Raw genomic sequence first — 20083 nt, forward strand, 5'->3', positions numbered from 1 at the left:
AGCCAGCCTTGATATCATTACTCATAGTTAAAATAGCTCTAATTTGAAACAAAGAGCAACAGATAACCCTGTTGCAAAGGGATTCATAGTCTCAATACTCCTGAAACTAATGACTGAATGAAAGAGACAAATTCAACCACAACACTCCTGAGGATGAGATTGTGTTAGCTCTGAATGTTGTTAATCACACTTTTTGACATAAACTATTCAATGTATTAGCTATTCAAAACTGTTGACATGCCAGTTACTTAAGGAATTTTGTTGGAAGCAATTGTACCAATTTATAACCTCAAACGCTAATCAATGCTGTGGTAAAACACAGTAGACATCTGCACTGACTTAGCATAATATTGAATTTTTTGTGTAAATTTTGCTACTAATTTTGTTCAAACCCTTACCTGTAACAATTTGCTGACCGACTGCTAACTAGCTCCGATTATACTTAAACATATCTCTTCAGCATTGAGTGGAGACTTCTGGTGCAAATGTAGCATCCTCGTCTTTAAGCCAGAAACTCTGCACTTGTATATCCAAGACTTGATGAACAAAGAAGGTGTAATATTAATGTGGAACAAAAACCAAGTTGCTGGAAAAGCTCAGCAGGTCTGGCAGCATCTGTGAAGGAAAAAACAGAGTTAACGTTTCAGGTCCGGTGACCCTTCCTCAGAACTTTACAAGGCATAACTCTTAGAATACTTGCCCAGATAAGGGCAGCTCCAACAATACTCAAGAAGCTGACACCATGTTTTGTGCATGAATAATAGTCTGGCTTCTTCGTTGATAATTTGGTAGGAAAGGGCTTATTCACTCACTCTGTAGTTTAAGAGTAATGATAAGTTGAAGAAACTAGGTTAATTGTCCCTTGATGTATAGCTACCAGGATGTTATAACTCAGCATTCTGAACTTAACTCTTCTACTCTATCTAACTGGTTTCACCTATATGAGAACATGTAGGTGGGAGGAAATTCCCAAGCATAAGAAGAAAGGTTTAAATTTGTGTGGGGAGTTAAATTGCCTAAAAGTGATATTGAGTCAGGGGTCAACATCATCATGCCATCTTCAGGGTTTATCAGGGTTGGTGTGAAAGAGAGGAGGGAATCCCTATAGGGCTATACGTGTAAACAGCTCATTAAGTTTTGTAATGAAATCTACATTCTAATTCTGTATTTTCCAGAAATAATGGAGAATTTAGGAAATAGTGCAAATCTGCAAGATATTATTAATAATAAAAAGTACTAAAGAAATTGTTGGGACTTAAAAGAAATAAATCCCTCAGACCTGATGATCTACATCACAGAGTGTTGAAAGAAGTAGCTGTATAGATAAAACATGCATTGGAGGTCATCTTTCAAAGTTCCATAGACTCTGGAATGGTAGGCAGTCTATTTCCAGTGGTGTACCACTGCTTAAGATGACACAAACTAGATGGGAGTGTGAATTGTGAGGAGGTTGTAAGGATGATTGAAGAGGATTAGGAGTGGGCAAAAAGATGGCAGATGGAATAATATTGAGAGAATTGTGATATTATCCCCATTGGTCATAAAAATAGAAATTGAGTATTGCTTAAATGTTGAGAAATAGGGGGGTGTTGATCTGCAGAGAGTCCTTGTTCATGAGTCACTGGAAATTAATGTGCAGGTATATCATGCAATTATGATTGTAAAGGGTATGTTAGTCTTCAATACAAGAGATTTTGTGTGTATGAGTAAAGACCTTTTACTGCAATTACATACGGCCTTGGTGAAGCTACACCTGGAGTATTGGATGCAGTTTTGGCCTCTTTCACAATGGAAAGATATACTTGCCATCGAGGGTATGTAACAAAGGTTTGTCAAATTAATACCTGGGAAAGGAGGCTTTTCTTGTGAGGAAAGACTACACATACTGGGTGCCTTCAGTTTAGAAGAGTGAGAGGTGATCTCATTCAAACATACAAAATTCTTACAGGGATTGACAGGATAGATGCTGGGCCAATATTTCCCCGGCTGGTGGCTTCTAGAACAAGGCGACACCATCTCAGAATAAGGAGTATGCCATTTAAAACTGAGATGAGGGTGGTTAATCTTAGGAATTGTCTGACCTAAAGGGTAGTGGAGGCTCAGTTCATCAAGTCTAAAATCAATAGATGACTACAAATTAAAAATATCAAGGGTTATAGGGATTGTATTGAAGTTAAAACATCAGCTAGGATCTCATTGAATGGCAAAGTAGACTCCAGTGCTGAATGCTCTACTCCTATTCATATTTATTATTCAATTATTGTGGTATTAACAGCCATTTCACATATTACCTGCGCAGTCGGCAACTTGCCAGTGTCACTGAGCATACACCTGGAAGTTTTTGATCAGTGCAATTGAAGAGCGTCAGCCATAACAAGGTTCAGTCTTTGAATAATTTCAGATAAAGATTGATAATTTTTTGATGACCAGTGGCATATTGGGACAGGGTGGGTAAAAACCATTGAAGTTCTCGATCAGCCATGATCTTATTGAACGGCGGGGTAGGCTTGTTGGGCTGAATGGCCTACTCCTATTCCTACCTTCCTGCCTTGTACTTCATTTACCTTCAGCTGCACCCCTAGCTGTTAACCTTGGACATGTCAACTTGTGAGCACTACCTTTAGTGAGGAAGAGTAGGAGCAGCACCAGCTTCAACTGCTTTCACCCCAGCCGCATTACAGATGCGAAGAATATAGAGCACTATTTCCTAGAAGGCAAGATCCGGAGATAGAGCTTAAAGCTGGATCAGCTCTAACAATATATCAAAACAATCTGAATATCAATGGGACATCAAGGAACTCATGTTTGCAGAGTGCATTAGAGTGCAGGCTGACATCCAAGCTTTTCCAAAGGCCACAGTGACTGGTATGGGGGGTTCCACTGACTGTCCTCCCCTCTCAGGGCTTGACTTCCCTTCTAGATTGTATGCTTTCTTCTCCTGCATGGAGAGAAAACAAGGAGTTAAGAGTAAGTGTTAACAGTGGACAGCATACATAATTATCATTTGGGAAACTGGATTTTTGTTTACAAAAGAGGCAGATTTTCATTTCAATTATATGAAGGTAACTTTTTTTTAAAGAGATCATAAATGTTTTAATCTAATAAGGTTTGAAGTGATTCCTGAGACTTCATAAAACATGGGAATAAATTATGAATATTAATTAAGGGTTAATTGGATGTGCATTGGTTGTATAAATATGGCAAGCTAGTAATCTGTTGGGAGAGTGTTATGTGGTGAAGCCACATTTGACAATTTATCTGATGATAAATAGATCCATTCTAGAATTCCTACAATGTGAAAGCAGGCCATTCAGCCCATCGAGTCCACACTGAGCCTCCAAAGAGGATCCCACCCAGGCAAACCTCTTACCCCATCCCTACATTTCCCATGGTGAAACAACCTTGCCTACACATCCCTGAATAATATGGCCAATTTTAGCATTGTAATTCTACCTAATTCTGATGGTCAATATGAGGCCATTGATCCCAAAGGACAACTGCCAAAAGTGGGCAATAAAAATATTTACCACAAGAGGTTAGCGAATGGAGAAATGTGATCATTACACAGAGAGTATGGAAGGTCACAGAAAAATATAAAAGCTGGATAAATGTACAGGATGAAGGCAGGGGACTGGATTCATGAATAGGGAGCATGAAGTAGAAAGTTAGAACACAAAAAAAATGCAGCGTAAACTCAAATAGTGGTTCAAGAATGAAGATGCTCCCAAGAAAAAAAGATATCATGAACCATTGAAAGGAATTATAATAATAGGAAGGGAGTGCAGAAAGAGATGGAAGGCAGAATAGAAGGTATACTTATTGTCTGTGCTAAAGTGTAATATTAACCAGCAATAGCACCAGAAACAGAAACCCATATGATCAGGAAGTCTTAGTGGTCAAGAGCAAATGAGAAGACTTGTTAATAAATGAGGCCAAATAACAAAATTACTTATGTGGAGAGAATTTGACATGTATGCAGAAGTTTTAGACAGGGGACAATCAGCCCGACCACTTTGGTGAATATGTAGGGAAAAGGTGTCTCCTAAAGGCACTTAAAGGGCTAAAGCAAAGGCAAGAGGCACAAGATTTTGATGAAAAACTTAGAGACCAAGATATCAGAGCAGGAAAAACAGTTATGAAAATGTTCTAGCCTTTGCTATCGACAAGTACTCAGGAGTGTAGATTAATTAATGTTAAAGCTGCATTTCTGCAGGGAGATAAGCTTAAGAGGGAAGTTTGTTGATCTTCCAGAAGAGGCATCAACTACACTGGTAAAATGCTGGAAGTTAAATAAATGTGTATAAAACTTAAAGGATTCCTCTAGAGTTTGTTACTTCTCAGTAAGGCCTCTTTTTATGATTCATGAAGATGAGTTTTGGTGGGGTGGCAGCAGTGAATTTGAAACCATTATCATAAATAGGGCCAAAGCAGAATTCAAAATTTGAAGCCAGGCTTCTGGGACTTCTAAGTACACTGGATTGAAAATCAGGCCAAATGTTTATACTGCTGAATTTAATGCAGAGAAAGAACTCAGACCCGAGGCTATTAGTTTAGCTTTTATTTCGGTTCAGAAAAAACAGGAGTTCTGTTTAAGAGAACAGATTCCCACTAATAGAAGGGCTTTAGTTTGTAAAGTCTCCATGCTTTGAGAGATTGTGTAGAGGTTTTCAAGCTGACAGAACTGGAAAAAAGATTGGGTCATCAGAACTGAGAAGAGATCAGATATATAAAGTATAATTAAAATCAGAGTAATACTGAGCTAATGGGCGAAGTGGACTTGGTCTTAAATTCTCCTTTTTTAACATTTCTTTTTTGTCTTTATTATATTGTCATAGAAGAACTGTCATTGTGAATTTTTTATTTTTCAAATTTATGCTATGATTTTGTACTTTCGAATGTCTGTAATGCTGGACTTTTTATTTCTTTATTTTTCTAAATTTTTTTTCCCCCAAAGAATCTGTACTCAAGAGTCTGTACCTAGGTACCTTTGTATCTAAGATGGCCCCATAAGTGGCAACTTGTAAGCTTTTCACTGTGTTCATGTGAGTACATGGACAATGAAGCTAATTCAATTCAAAAATATTAAATAACCGCGAAGGTTACTCTTGCTGGGAAAAAGGTTGAAACTTTATTTTTCCTGTTTATGTTAAGGTCTTTCTAAACTGTATTGTAAATAGTTCAGTTCTTTTTTGTTTTGCTTTTTTGTTAACTTGTTCTTTTGTTAAAGAACATTGACAGCCTCATGTGATTCATGTGCTCAGTGAGCAACCACTGCAGTAACCAGAAGTTAAACTTATGATCTATCAACCCATGTTTCACTCTGGGATCTGGCTGATAAGTGTCACCATCAGCTGAGATCTTAAGTGTTAATAACGCTCTCGTATAGATTGAATGGAAGGACATCATGTTGGAGAGTAATTGTAAAATATAGCTTTATCATACCAACAGGATGAGGATGAGTATCACTATTGGCTCTTCAGATGAGGACATCAGATATCTGGAGAGAAATGAATGAGTGGAGTTGTAAAGTGCATTGTTCTGAGGAGCTCTGTTCTGAAGAAGGAATACTAGACCCAAAATGTTAACTCTGATTTCTCTCCACAGATGCTGCCAGACCTGATGAGATTTTCCAGCAATTTCTGTCTTTGTTCTGTGGAGTGCTGTGTAGGAGCCTGCTCAGTAGGTCAGAGTTTGAAGCTTGGCATCTGACAGTGTAATGCCATCAACTGTTCAGGAGTTCAACAGGTTCTAACTCATTAATGATCCCATCTGTGATGAAGGTGAAAATATTTTTATTTAGCTCCATGTAAATTTGATTCCAGATTATGGTGAAAAGTTACTTCGGACTTTTCAGTGCAAGAAAATGAGGTGGACAGCAAGAGAAATTTTTCTTTGTAATTTTTACTGAAATAATAAACTTGTTTTTGCATGTTATGATTTTGTTGGAAACAGAAAAGAAATTCTCTAGAGTTGTCCACATTCTTGAAAGACCAACTCTACAAGTAGAATTTTACAGAACTGTTATTGGGTTGAGAAGTGGTCCATTGTGTTTGTGCAACGTGTCTGTGGAACTGCAGATGAGGATATTAGGCCTGAATGCAACTTACAATTCTCCAGATGAGTTCTTGACTTTGTCTCATCTGTTTTGATGTGGGAATACAGTCATGATAGACAGGTAAAAAGCAGTAAACATAGTTGCTTAGCAAAATTACTAAGAAAACGTTGGTACATAACATCTACTAAAGAATTTCCATTCAACGTTTCACCATCTCAAAGCTTGAGCAAAGTATTTCCAGCCTGCCTTCTTTCTCCATGTTTTGTTAAGAACTGAACCTACCCTTGAGTGGAATGAATGTTCAGTCTAAATAAAAAAAACACTTCATGAGGTTAATGAGGGTCAGAGGAATCTCCTGGATTAGTTTTGATTGCCTAGTGGGTGGGCTGGAATGGAATTTCCCAGGTTTTGTTTTACCAATTAGATTTGGATTGTTGCTTGTCCCAAGACTTGGGAATGTACATTCTGTGATTTACATATTATCACAGTTGTGTGTAACTGCCTGGATGGCCCATTTCCTATGAGTCATTATTTGCATCCTCCAGTTATAGAGTCATAGAGTTATAGAGTTGAACAGCATGGAAAAAGACCTTCGGTCCAACTTGTCTATGCTGACCAGATATCCTAAATTAATCTAGTCCCATTTGCCAGCATTTGGCCCATATCCCTCTAAACCCTTCCTATTCATATACCCACCCAGAAGCCTTTTAAATGTTGTAATGTACTAGCCTCCACCACTTCCTCTGGCAGCTCATTCCATACATGCACCACCCTCTGTGTGAAAATGTTGCCCCTTAAGTCCCTTTTAAATCTTTCCCCTCACCTTAAACTGATGCCTTCTAGCTTTGGACTCCTTTTCACTCTCTTCAACATTTAACTTCCTGTGTCACTCCTTCTTCCTCAGACAGTTTTCCAAAACTCCCTTTATATGGCAGGATTGCAGCCAGCAATTAGAAATTTTGAAATTACTTTGCACTGTAGAATAGACGTGCACCTGAGTTGTCTGCTTATTGGATCCAATGAATAAATCATTGGCATCTTAAAGCAATTGGAATCCTGGCTGTTGTTTGGATGTCACTATATCAACGGTTGCCAGAAGGGTCTGGGTTCCAGCAGACAGGCTTGAGCGCTTGTCCCCAAGTCTCTTTTGTGATTGTTTGGTTAGAAGAGAGAGAGATAGAAAGAGAGAGAGAGACAGAGATTAGTTGGATACAGCCAAAGTTAGTGTCATTGTCTTGCCAATGACACTAAGCACAAACCCGTAGCTGTCACTACCAATTCTCCCAAACAAATTGAACATTGAGAGCGGAAATCTTTCCTGTGAGAAACATTGGTGCTTCATGTTGGGAACAACTCAAGCCTATGAGCGTGCAGTTGCAGCAGCTGGACAAAAGTACTCTGTAAAATTATCTCACATTTCAATATTCCTGGGCCTAAGAGGCTTCTAAAAGTGGTTATCCGAAAACAGGGCTTGCTGGTAGTGAGGTACCGTTGAATGCTGAATACTGTTAACTGCTTGGTTCCACAACAATTTGCTCAGTACATTTAGGCAGTGACTTTGTAGATGTGCACAGACACTAATTTCACAAAAGGGGCCTCAATTAAGCATAGGACCCTTAATATTATATTTAAAAGATTCTGCTATTTGTGACAGACAGCCACTGGGACACATATAGCTGCAGCAATATGGCGTCTCATTCTCCTGGTGCACACCTAGTGCAGAACGCAGCCCTCAAATTCCATTTTATTTGCCTATTCTGAACCTAGAAAACAGGCAGAAACATGTATCGTTTTCCAGCCCTATGCATCTAGCTGTAACTTCTTGCACTAATGTTACACATTCAGTAGCAAAATGTAGCAGCGCTACATTCAATAACAACTCACTGCATATTTCCGTTAAGGCGAGGAGAGATGAGGGTGGTGACAGAGAACAAAAACACTATTTAACACATTGTCCAGTGTCAGCCTAAGAAGAGCTCCCTCTGGTGGTGCTGTCAACCAAGTCAAACTCTGCTTTTACCGCTCGAGTGTCTCATGTTGAGACTGTACATTCGGCAGTGAAGAACCATTGTTTCTTTGAGAATTTGCAAAAAAATTTGTGGGTCTGCAAATGTAGCATAGTCTTTTAAAGAACTCATTGGCAGCGGCAATCATTTGCTAATAAATATGATTGTCCACCTAGGAAATTCGTGTCATTGATCACTTAAAAAATTACTGGGAGATAAAGGGGTCACATTTCTAGTGGACGAGGGCAAGGACCTCTCCAAATAATCTCCTGACATAACGTGTATTTATGTTTGATATGCACACTTGTGAATAGTGATTAATTCCAAATACTCCATCGCTCAGCAGTAGCCACATAGTTCACAGATATCACCAGTGGAAGAGTATGACAGTAGCTGCTGTTCCATTACTTACCATTGTATATTCTATCAGCACAGTGTGTTTAGATTTGGCTTATGCTCTCCAATTGCAGACATTGATTATAAAATTCAAGTGTACCTGTAAATTGACACATCAAGAGACACAACACAATGACATACAAATGCAAGAACATTTTCGTTAAAATGCTGCTTAATGTAGTAGAATGAAAAGAACATAAACAGGGACAGATGGTCCTTGGAAAAATTACAGTTGAGGATTGCCCAACTTACATTACATGATATCGAACATCATCGTCCAAATATTCAGAGGTCCAGAGCATCAAACTTGGGGCTTCAGTCTGTGTTATGTGTTGGGACTCTGACATGTGTGCTTGCACTTTATCTGATTGGGATGTTTAAATTTCCAATGGGCTGATTTTTACTGCTGAGGGTACTCTGTGAATGTTTCTATAATTATATGGGAAGATAAATGGGATTTACCTGGCTATTTGCCCAGGAAATGTTCAACTGCTTATTACGTACTGTAACTTGATTAGCCAGTATAACTGACCTGCATACTACAGCTGACTCACCATACCTGACATAACTGTCTCACTCAATTGTTCAACCCAAATGAACCTCAAACACAAACATCCCCCTCAACCTCATTATCTCCTCTGACGCATACAGACAACTCTGACTGACCAACGTCCCTGATTCACGCAATGCCACCCAACCTGGCTATCAAGGCCGTTTATTCTTTGAAGAAGAATATCCCATGTCTCAGAATAATTCACTTGCCTTCTTAGCTAAAATGGTACATTATCCCTTCTCCATCGCATTGATGCATTTTTATGCATCAGTGTGAAAATCTTGCTTTATTGCTTGACACTTGATGATTATTGATTTAATTGAACGTACCATGCATTCTGCTATTCTGCTTGTGTGTGGATTGTGGGGTGATGCGTCATTCTCCACTTGGTACATATGTTTTGAAATGGGTTGGCAGTGTTCTGTATCTGTTGCCAATCACTGTTTTGGGATACCAAAAAAACTGAACTGGCCTTCATTTTTGTCAGCAATGGTCACTCTTGCTGGGTTGCTAAGTCACCGAGCAATGGCAAATTTAGGCACATAACCCACCACAAGCATGTAATTCACCACGCACTGTGAACAGGTCCGTTGTTACCTTTATTCAAGGAGTAAATGGAATGTCATATGGATACAGAGGCTGTTCCAAGGGCTTGATGCATTCGGCATGTTTCACATGCATTCATGAGTCATTGAATTTCCTGATTCAGCTTTTGCCAGGACGAGGATTCATGTCCTAGTATCCACATTTCCCTGGTGTAACATAGGGATGATAACTTGGTTTAAGGACTTTGATATTAAGACTTGAACGTGACTTGTCATGACATATGAAGTTACTGTCTGCACGGCCAAAATGACCAAACTTCTCAGGTACTTCAGTAATACTGTCAGGCCGTCCCTAGATAATTTACAACTCTTGTAATGGCACATCTTTGGCTGTTGCTAATTACATTTGCCGACACTGGCTATGTCCAAAGTTTAACAGGTCAACCTCAAGAATGTCTTCAAATTGCATATTCTATAGCATCAAGATCAAGAGGAATTTCTTTTTATGTACACATGGGATGTGGGTGTTGCTGGCTGGCCAACATTCATTGCCCATCCTAGTTACCCTGGAGAAGGTGGTGGTGAGCCGCCTTCTTAAACCACTACAGTCCCTGTGCTGTAGGTAGACCCACAATACATGTAAGGGGGAAGTTCAAGTCTTTTGACCCAGCGATAATGAAGGGACTGAGATATATTTCCAAGTCAGGATGAGTAATGCCTTGGAGGGAAATTTGCAGGTGAATGTGTTCCCATGTATCTCTTACCCTAGTCATCCTGGATGTTGCTGATTTTGGGTTTGGAACGTGCTGTCCAAAGAGGCTTGGTAAATTTCTGCAGAGCATCTTGTTGCTAATACACACTGCTACTGCTGAGTGTCAGTGGATGGAGTGGATGCCAATGTGGTGCCAGTGAAGCAGGCTGCTTTGCCTTATTGGTATCAAGCTTCTTGAGTGTTGTTGGAACTGCACTAATACAGAAATATTCCATCATGTTTTTGACTTGTGCCTTTTAGACAGCAGTCAGGCTTTGAGGAGTTAGGATGTGAGCTACTCACTGCAGAGTGTTAGCCTCTCACTTGCTCTTGTAGCCACAGTATTTATATGCTTTAGCTCTATTCATTAACGGGATAAGGATGTCACTGGCTAGGCAGCATTTATTGCCCATCCTTAATTGACCAGAAGGCAGTTTACAGTCAACCACATTCTGTGGGTCTGGAGTCACATGTAGGCCAGACCAGGTAAGGATGGAAGTTTCCTTTCCTAAAGGACGTTAGTGAACCAGATGGGTTTTTCCTGACAATCAACAATGGATTCACAGTCATCATTAGATGGTTTTAGAGATTAGACTCATTAGACCCATGAATGCACGTGAGACAAGCCATATTTATATGGCTAGTTCAGTTCAGTTTCTGGTCCATGGTAAACTCCAGGAAATTGGTAATGGGTAATTCATTGATGGAAATGCCCATCGGGTGTCAAGGGGCAATGGTTAGATCTTTCCTTTTATGTGGGTTAGGCAACCTGCTCAGCAGTCTGATAATCATTAATCTCACTTTCATTTCAAAGTCACATTCTTGTACCTTGTAGTGTGATTTTGATTGCATCATGCAGTCTATTCTGCCACACTGGGTGTGGTTTTGTTCATGAATTGTGACTATCTGTACATAATGATAGTCCTGCTACAGTGATGAGTTTTGATATCTACCAGGTAGATTTTGGGATGCCAAGAAGAGCTTTCTAAATGGCGCTGTAGCAAGATTCTGCCAACACATTGGTCATCTGTTTTTTGCAGTGAAAGGTTTTCTTATTTGCTGTACCATGGAATGTCACTTGCTAAGGTACATAGGTTTCAGGATGCATTATGGTAATATGTTGATGATGGCTTCCTTGTTTCTTTTCCTATTCAGGACATATGATATTAATAGCTGTAAAACCATCTTATCACCTTATATCATTAACAAAGTATGTGAGGTTAGCAAAGCTAAGAGAGTTTGGTTATCTTCTGAAATTTGCCTTCTGTTTGGTTAAGTCTGAATTCTATTGATGAGTTTGCATTTTTGCACCTTTTTATCACTTTGCTTGTTGCCATTGTCATGATGTTGCATCATCTTGTTGGTCACATCCACTTTCTTCTGGGGTCATGCTTGGCCTTTGAGACCAGATTTCCTGTACAAGTCTGCCCAACTTCCCGTGGTACCACATGCTTTGTGGATTTCAAAAACAGCTGGACAGCTTTTCTGTAGATGCATCTGTTCCAGAATTTGGTAGTTTGGTATATTTTGTTGACTGTAGCAAAAGCGTTGGTTGCATCTAAAACATGTAATTTTTGTTGATCTGCTGTATTGACTTTATATTTGTTCCATCCTCAAATAATGAGTCAAGAGAATGGCTATTTTTCTTGCCCAAAATATCCTTCTTAGTGTAAAGGCAATAATTAATTCAATGACAATTTCTCTTCTGAAAAGTCACACTTAAGCCATTTGCTGTGGCATCTTGAAAAGAATTGGTCAACTAACTATTGGGATTATAGCCTGTAAGATATAAGTCAGAGTCTGTTAATCTCAAACATTTTTACCTTGAGCTGGTCTTCAAGAATCTTAGAGAACTTTTTTTACTGGATTTTTCTGATCATCTATGGAAAGACCAGGTATGCTAATTCTGCAGTGTTCCTTCTTGCTAATTGTAAGCAAGATTTTTAAAGAGTTCCTTTCTTGGAATTATTCATTGCTTGTTCTGAAAAATTGCAAGTGCATGCATTTTCTTTTTTTTCAATAGTTGTAATTCAGTAAAGATGTCACTGGATGCCCAATGCATAGAGGTTTCTGCTTTCCATGATTCCGCTTTAAAAAGTTTGGACAGGCCCAAACTTTGCGTCAATGTAAATTTAAAGCTGCTGCTTTTTAAGAACAAGGGTCTTACATGTGCTATTATGAAAACTACATATACCAACTGTAGGAACAAAACATTCTTCTAGCTTCTGTAGTGCACCATACTGGCTATGTGTTGCAGCTCAAAAGTGCACTTTTAATCAAAGCAATCTTATCAATTCCTTTGTTTTGAAAGAACTTATATTCTGATCAAAAACTGCCTTCCAACCATTTACTCATCCCCTCACTCATTCACTCCCTCAGTTACCTTCCTGCACACCAGCTCACTATCAACTCATTCAACCAACCAGTCACTCACTCTCATACTCATGAAATGACTTGAGAACTTTGAAAACTTAACTGAGTAGTGTAGCTAGTGTTCTAAAGTGGAAATATGTTCATGTCTTCCTTTGATTTCCTTGCATTTGCTGGTCTTAACCTGAAGCTGTGTTGGATCACTTCCACTGTGGCAGGGATCATAGCTCTTGGCTAAAAATGGGCACAGAAAATATTGCATCAATGACAGTTGACTGTGTTGCTCCTGATCAGGATATCTGCCGCATGACTTCCAAAGCTGAGGACGTTACTATTGAAGATCAGCCTACATTTGGCTCACATCCTCTTCAATTTAGTCCATCACTTCTCTGGAGCTGCACAGTTCAGCAGCTTGCTGCTGTCCACAGCAATACCAGATGGCATTGACGCTAAAGATACAAAAGAACATAAGCCAATCCTCGCAATGCTCGATGAAAGTATTAAGCTTCCCTCCTGGCTTTATAAATAATAAGTGGAGTCCTCTCCTGCCCTGAACACGGTAGGCTATGGTGAGAAATCTGGGAGCATAACGAGAGAAGTCAAGTGAGGCCTTTCTCAACACAGGAGCAACAAGTTACATCATCCAAAAGAGTTCCAGATGTTGGGACAAGGTCCTCACCAATGAGCAGTGACAGGCCTATTAATAGGACTCTCTCTCATTGCTGCTATCATTAGTACTTAATTGCACATCATTAAGGTGCGTTTTCCTATCGTACCATGCACCAGATAGAAACTAGATGTCAAGAATAACTGACAATTCCCACCAATTTCCCCTTTCTCTGCTGTGAAAAGGTGAATATCATGAACTCTGCAAGGCAGTTCTGGGCTGCCAGTGTTTGTCTGAATGTGCAACAGCCTTTTAAGTGTGGCACAGGAGGCAAGGATGACAGTCTATTCCAGGATACCTGGAGGGTGGCAAGTGGGAGAATTCAGCCAGTATTACATAAGGGGGGTGCCATAGGTGCAGGGTAGATTGTCAATGAAGCATGTCCTGGGGAATAAAGTGAAAAAAATTCAGTAGGGCCTGTGGAAAATAACTCTCCATGAAGCATGATGAAAATGGAACTTTGCCAAAATATGGTAATCCTCAGTCCAATGAAAATACAGGCAAAGAAATTAGTCTTCAACCTAAACTAATACAGTGGGCAAATTGATGTGTATTTACCATTTACATATTTCCAAGTACTGTATTCTATTACCTTGCTTACAAGTAAGGATACCTCTCCCTCTTTCTTGCCAATATTTTTATTCTGCATTAGTTCATGTTTCTTTACAAAGAGAATTGCAGATTTCTCCCTTATATAGACATTTAATTATAAACCATCCAGTCAAAGGCCTGCAAGCACTGACTAAACAGCAATACTTTCCCATTCTCAAATTATGATTCAAGGTACTGGCCTATTATTGTCTACATAAGATTAGGAACTTGTAATGTATTGATCTACAAGTGGGATTGCTCTATGTTTGCACCCTTTTTAGCCTAAAAGAATGAGATTTTAGGATGATTCCATTTCTTTAGGGACCTAGAAAATGCACTGATACCTTGATTACTGTATGGAATCATCAATAATCAAAATCTGTTTGCTAATGCATTGAGTACGTCCTCAGTGGACCTCCTTGTCCAGCAATTAATTGCAGAGCTGATGACAATGGGGCAAATATCTTTCCAAGGCCAACTTGTCAAATTATTCCGCCTTCTCACCCTATCCAGGGAGGAGAAAATTACAGCCATTTCATCCAAAAGTGGCTGAAGTAGGTAGGTTGAGTTCAGCTAAAAACTTTAGAAATCTGAAACAGGTGTCAAACCTACCTCAAATATCTCTGGTTTTAATGGAAGTGCTATGAAGGACAGGAATTGAAGCCTGTCGCAGAAGGTGGGTCATTTATTTAAATACTTTAATGAAGCTGCTTGCCATCATTTTAACATAATTCAATCTTCACCCATGATTGGATAAGAGCTCCTTGGTCTCAGGAAACGTAGCAGTTAATGGAATGCGACAGGAATGAATCCAAGAGGTAATTGCCTTAGAGATACACTGACCAATAAATCACTGCTTACAAAACCAGTTTGACAGTACTACAAACTTTGGACCATACATGTCAAATGAAAATGGTAAGGTATGAATAAAAACCAAAAGAACTGTGGATACTGTAAATCAGAAATAAGAACAGAAATTGCTGGAAAAGTTCAGCAGGTCTGGCAGCATATATAAAGAGAAATCAAAGTTGACGTTTCAGATCTGGTGACCCTTCCTCAGAACACCAGACCCAAAACATCAACTCTGATTTCTCTCCACAAATGCAGCCAGACCTGCTGAGCTTTTCCAGCAATTTCTATTTTTTTTATGGCAAAGTATGAGCTTTCTACAACTAATCTCAGTGCTGTGTCAACATCTTCAATTTGGGTTTAAAGCCATTGGTAGAAATAGAGACCCATTACAAAAAGCAGAACAGCAACAGCAAAGGATACCAAATGCTTTATCACTATTTGGAATGGAACAGATCTTATTCAAAGAAAAATGTGCAGGCCAAGTAAAGTAAGAGCAAATTACTACTCTGTGAATTTATCCTTTTGATTCAGGAAGTACAAACTTTGCGATATTAATAAATCAAATGTTTCTTCACCAAATTTGAGATTTTATTTTCATAACTATGCATAATTTGCATGCAGTTTTATTATTAATTTTCACACATTTGCCAAAGGGAAGTTATTTTTATATCAAAGAGAAAAGGCAAAATGAAAGCCAGTAAGGAAACTACATTTTATTGGCCCTTGCCAGAATTTCCACCTTGAACCAGTTTTGAATAGATTTCTGTGAACTCCAGATTGTCTTGATAGGAATATTTAACAAATCCTTGCACTGGCCTCCAGCATGGAGCTCCAATTGATAAATTATTCAATGGTTTCTTTCTCAATGTTTGTAAGCTATCAATAGATGTCAGTCCTGCTCAGAAAGTATACAGTTGTTGAAAATACACTAAACCTGTTATACTTTTATAAACGTACTTACCTTTTTGGCTTATGTACCTTTGGAGTTAACCATTCAATCCAAAACTTGTCTGTCTCTTCAGCTAAAATTTATCTAGATCCTTTTGTGGTAGCAATGACACAATTGGAAACTATAAACAGAAATAAAAGTTGGTCAGAAGGGCTATAATATCCCCTGAAATTCCAGCGTTTTTCATATTGATTGCAGAATGTTTATTGCTTGCTTCTCAAGCGTTAAAAGATTCCCAAAATGGTGAAAATATGAATTTCAGGGCTGATTTAAATTGTATGAGTCTTGTTACAATAAATTGTGCAGTCGAATAAAAAAGAAACAGCAAAAAAATACCCAAAGTTTCACATTTTTCTTCAGAACCTAACAAAATTTTCATACTCCTTTTGGCTGCCATGCTATTTACATATCATGTACCTTGTTTGGTCAACATGAATACATGACCAAACTCAAACATTTTCAGCCTCTATCGGTCCAGGAAATTCAGGTGCCCAATATCCATAGTTCCAAATTCAACTTGTTCTGTGCATCTTGTACTTATTGAGTGGAATTCAGGCAAAGGACAAGTTAATTCCCAGAAATAATCACATAACCATAGGTTTCCTTGGACATAATTCAGCCACAGATTAGTGGATCAGTTAATTTGCTGTTCTCTGTTGGAGACTCCTTGTTGGAGATTGAAACTGTCGACTTTAGGACACCAACGTTGACCTACATATTGTATATTTACCTTTTGGCCAGGCAGAGACTACAATTTGTTGATTGTATAATATAGATCTGACTGAAAGAGGTGCACTCTCTTTTTCATATGTTGAATTTAGAACATAAATAAAATAAATAGATTGAGAATTGTATAATTGATACGATGTCACAAGTCAAGAAAACTAGCACCATTGAAAAGATGATTATTCAGTTCCAAATGTGAATGTTTGTAAAATATTTGCTGTGGATTTTGAGAAGCAAAATGTTCTTTTCAATGTATAAGCAAATAAATTGCAACACATTAATTGAAGCATCATTTGACATATGTAATAAAATGTTAAGAAGACTGTGTTAGCCTGTGGGACACTACTAATTACGGAGAGGCTGTTTGTCATAAATTATCTGTTTCAACTTCTGGCTGTCATGTTCTGCTTAAGTAGGTACAGAGAAGTATTATTTTATCACATTTTGCTTCCAGAGTTTGTAATAGGATTTACACCCATAAATTTACACAATATCACCAAATTATTGGAGTATCAGCAGTTTTTTTTTAAATTCAGTGCTGAATGTGAAGTTGAAAGGTGCAAAAGATCAAAAGTTCTTGAAATTCATGCAAAATATAAAATATATTTCTAAAAGGACAGAGATGCAAACTGTCTACCTTTGCCTTTCAGGGATTTTATGGAGCAAAATCATATATATAAGAGAATCAAAATGCACAGGAGGTGGTTCTTCAGCTCATTCTGCCTCTTGCAGCTCTTTGAAAGAGCTATCCAATTAGTCACGGAATCACATAAGTATGACAATGTGGAAGGAAATCGTTCTGCCCATTACGTTTGCACCGGCTATCTGAATGAGCATCCTCACTCAATGCAATTCCTGCCTTTTCTTCCCTGAACACTGTTTCATTTAGATAAGCATCAAGTGCCTCAATCAAATCTGCCCCACCACACTACCAGACGATGTGTTCCAGACCCTAAGTATTCACTGTGATAAAAGTGTTTCCTCATATCTTATTTGCTTCTTTGGCAAATTATCTTATATCTGTGCCTTCTCATTCTCAACTTTTATGAGCAGAAACAGTTGCTCTCTATTTAATCTGTCCAGCTCCTTTACGATTTTGAAAATGACCATCTTGATTTAGTCTGCTCCTCTTCATGGAAAACTGTCCCATCTACGTAACTAAAATTTCTCATCCATAGAGTCATTCTCATTAACCTTTTCTGCAATCAACTTTCCTAAAATGTGGTAACCAGAATCGTGCACAATATTCTAGCTGAAGTCTAACAAATTGCTTATAAAAGCCCAATATCATCTCCTTGCTCCTATCCTCTATGCCCCTATTAATAATAAGATATTGTGTGCTTTATTAACTGCTTGCTCTACTTGACTTACACCTTTAGAGACTTATGCATATTTATACACAGGTCTCTCTGCTCCTGCACGAACATTAGGGTACCATCCTTTAATTTATACTGTATCTTCGTTTTCTTTCCAACAAAATGTATCACCTTTTTGGAGCTCCACATCATCCTCCTCACAATTTACAATGCTTCCATGTTTTGCATCATCTAGAAACTTGGGAATTATCTAGTGTCCACCCAGAGCTAGACCATTAGTCTATATCAGGAAAAGCAAGAGCTCAACCTCTGACCTCTGGTGAATTCCACTACAAACCTTTCTCCAGACTGAAAAATAGCCAGCCTATTTTGTATCTATGTTCCTGCTGTCCTTTTTATTCCATCACCTATAACTTTTCAGACAAGACTGTTATGTGACTTTGTATCAAACTCCATGTCCATTTATGCCAACCTTTCACACCAGTATTATCTGGCCCAGCTCTGCTTATACTTCATTGAAATCAGATTTTTCCTAGTTAATTATTCTTGCTTTGGATTGTCCTTTGACTTCTTTTCCACTGTCATCTGAACTCAAAAAATACAATCATTGTACCCTAAATGCTCTCGAACATATATTTGCTCTACAATGAAAAGACGAACAACTGCAGATGCTGGAAATCAGCAACAGGAATTATTGGAAAACTCTGCAGGTCTGGCAGCATCCAAGAAAAAGCAGAATTAACATTTCCAGGGACCCTGTTCAGAACTCATTGTAGCTAGGAAAATATTGGTACATATGCTATGTGCCAGAGAAAGAGCTGTGGTTGGGGGGACAGAGTCAGACTAGAACAATATACTTCACAAAGAGACAGGCATACTTGGGGCCCATGTAATCCTTAATGCCTGGAAAAAAAGGAAAAGGTTTCTTGTTAAAACGTCAAATGAGCTGGAGGATGAAGTGGAACTCTGGTTTGGGCAGGGCAGCTCTGAGCTAGCATGAGTCACTGCTATGGAGAGACAGAGATGTTGTGGCAATGCAGGGTACTGAGTGTGAATCTCAGGATGGGAAAACAGCTGTCTGGGAGGATGGGGGGGGTGTGCAGTACAGAGATATTTGTGGTGCTGGGTGAATTCAAAACATGAAGTTTGAAACTTCAGTTGGAATCCACATAGGGCGGGCAGGTGGGGGTGGGGGAGAATATGGGGATGCTGTGGAACTTGAGCTGGAGGCAGTCAGAGGAATGTACACTCCGTCTCCTTGGCCCACCTCTGGGGTCTGGGTGGCAAGCCCTTTGGAGGGCTGGTGTGGACTTGATGGGCAGAATGGCCTGCTTCCACACTGTAGGGATTCTATATATCTACATACATCATTTGTTCTAAGATTGGGCTTGTACTGCTGTAGAACATTCTTCTGAGCACAGTCTAGGATCTCTTGCCTCTTTCTGCCATTTATATTACAGCTGTGCTGGCCTATATTTGGGTAATTAAAGCGCCTTATTGATGTTTGCATGTTTTTGTAATTTCCTTGAGAAGTAGTTTCTCTGCATTCTTGGTGGTGTGTAGACTACCTTGAATGATTGCACATTTCTTGTTCCTGAATCCTAGCCAGATAAACTCTGTCCTTGAACCCTCTGGGCCATCCACTTTCTGCACCATTGCAATGCTCTTCTTAACCATACCTCCTCTTTTTTTACTTGCCTATCTTATCCATACACTTTCTAACTGAGAATATTTTACATCCAGTTCTTCTCTTCATTGAGACAGATCTCTGCTCCACCAACGACATAATTTTTTTACACATGGCAGTCTGCACCTATAACTCACCAATCTATTGGCTACATTTCACACATTCACATATATTCTTGAGTAGTAACGGAATCAAGCCTCACAGTGAAAGGACAGGAAAGTGGATGTGAGGAATGGTAGATCAGCCATGATCCTATTGAATGGCAGAGCAGGCTTGAGGGGCCGAATGACCTACTCCAATTCCTATTTCCTATTGTTACATGATCATACAGTATTTTACATTTTCTAAAGTGATGCAGTCCAGATCGAAACAAATCACTTCCAAATACCATTCATCTCATCTGCCTAGTGGTTATTTTAAAAATCTTAAATCAGTGTCCTTGTTAGTGGAAATAGTTTCATGGGATGCAATTCTACCTTCCTTGGCAGGTGGTGACAAGCAGGGCAAACCACTAGGGTAGTAGATCCTGGAGAAATTCTTGTCCCGTTCTCGTCACCTCAGCAATGAAGTTCTGGGTGAGATGTTCCATGGGCAATCTTCTCAATCAGAGATCAAATAA

Source organism: Rhincodon typus, chromosome 8, assembly GCF_021869965.1.
Source record: "Rhincodon typus isolate 14 chromosome 8, sRhiTyp1.1, whole genome shotgun sequence".
Lineage (NCBI taxonomy): Eukaryota > Metazoa > Chordata > Chondrichthyes > Orectolobiformes > Rhincodontidae > Rhincodon > Rhincodon typus.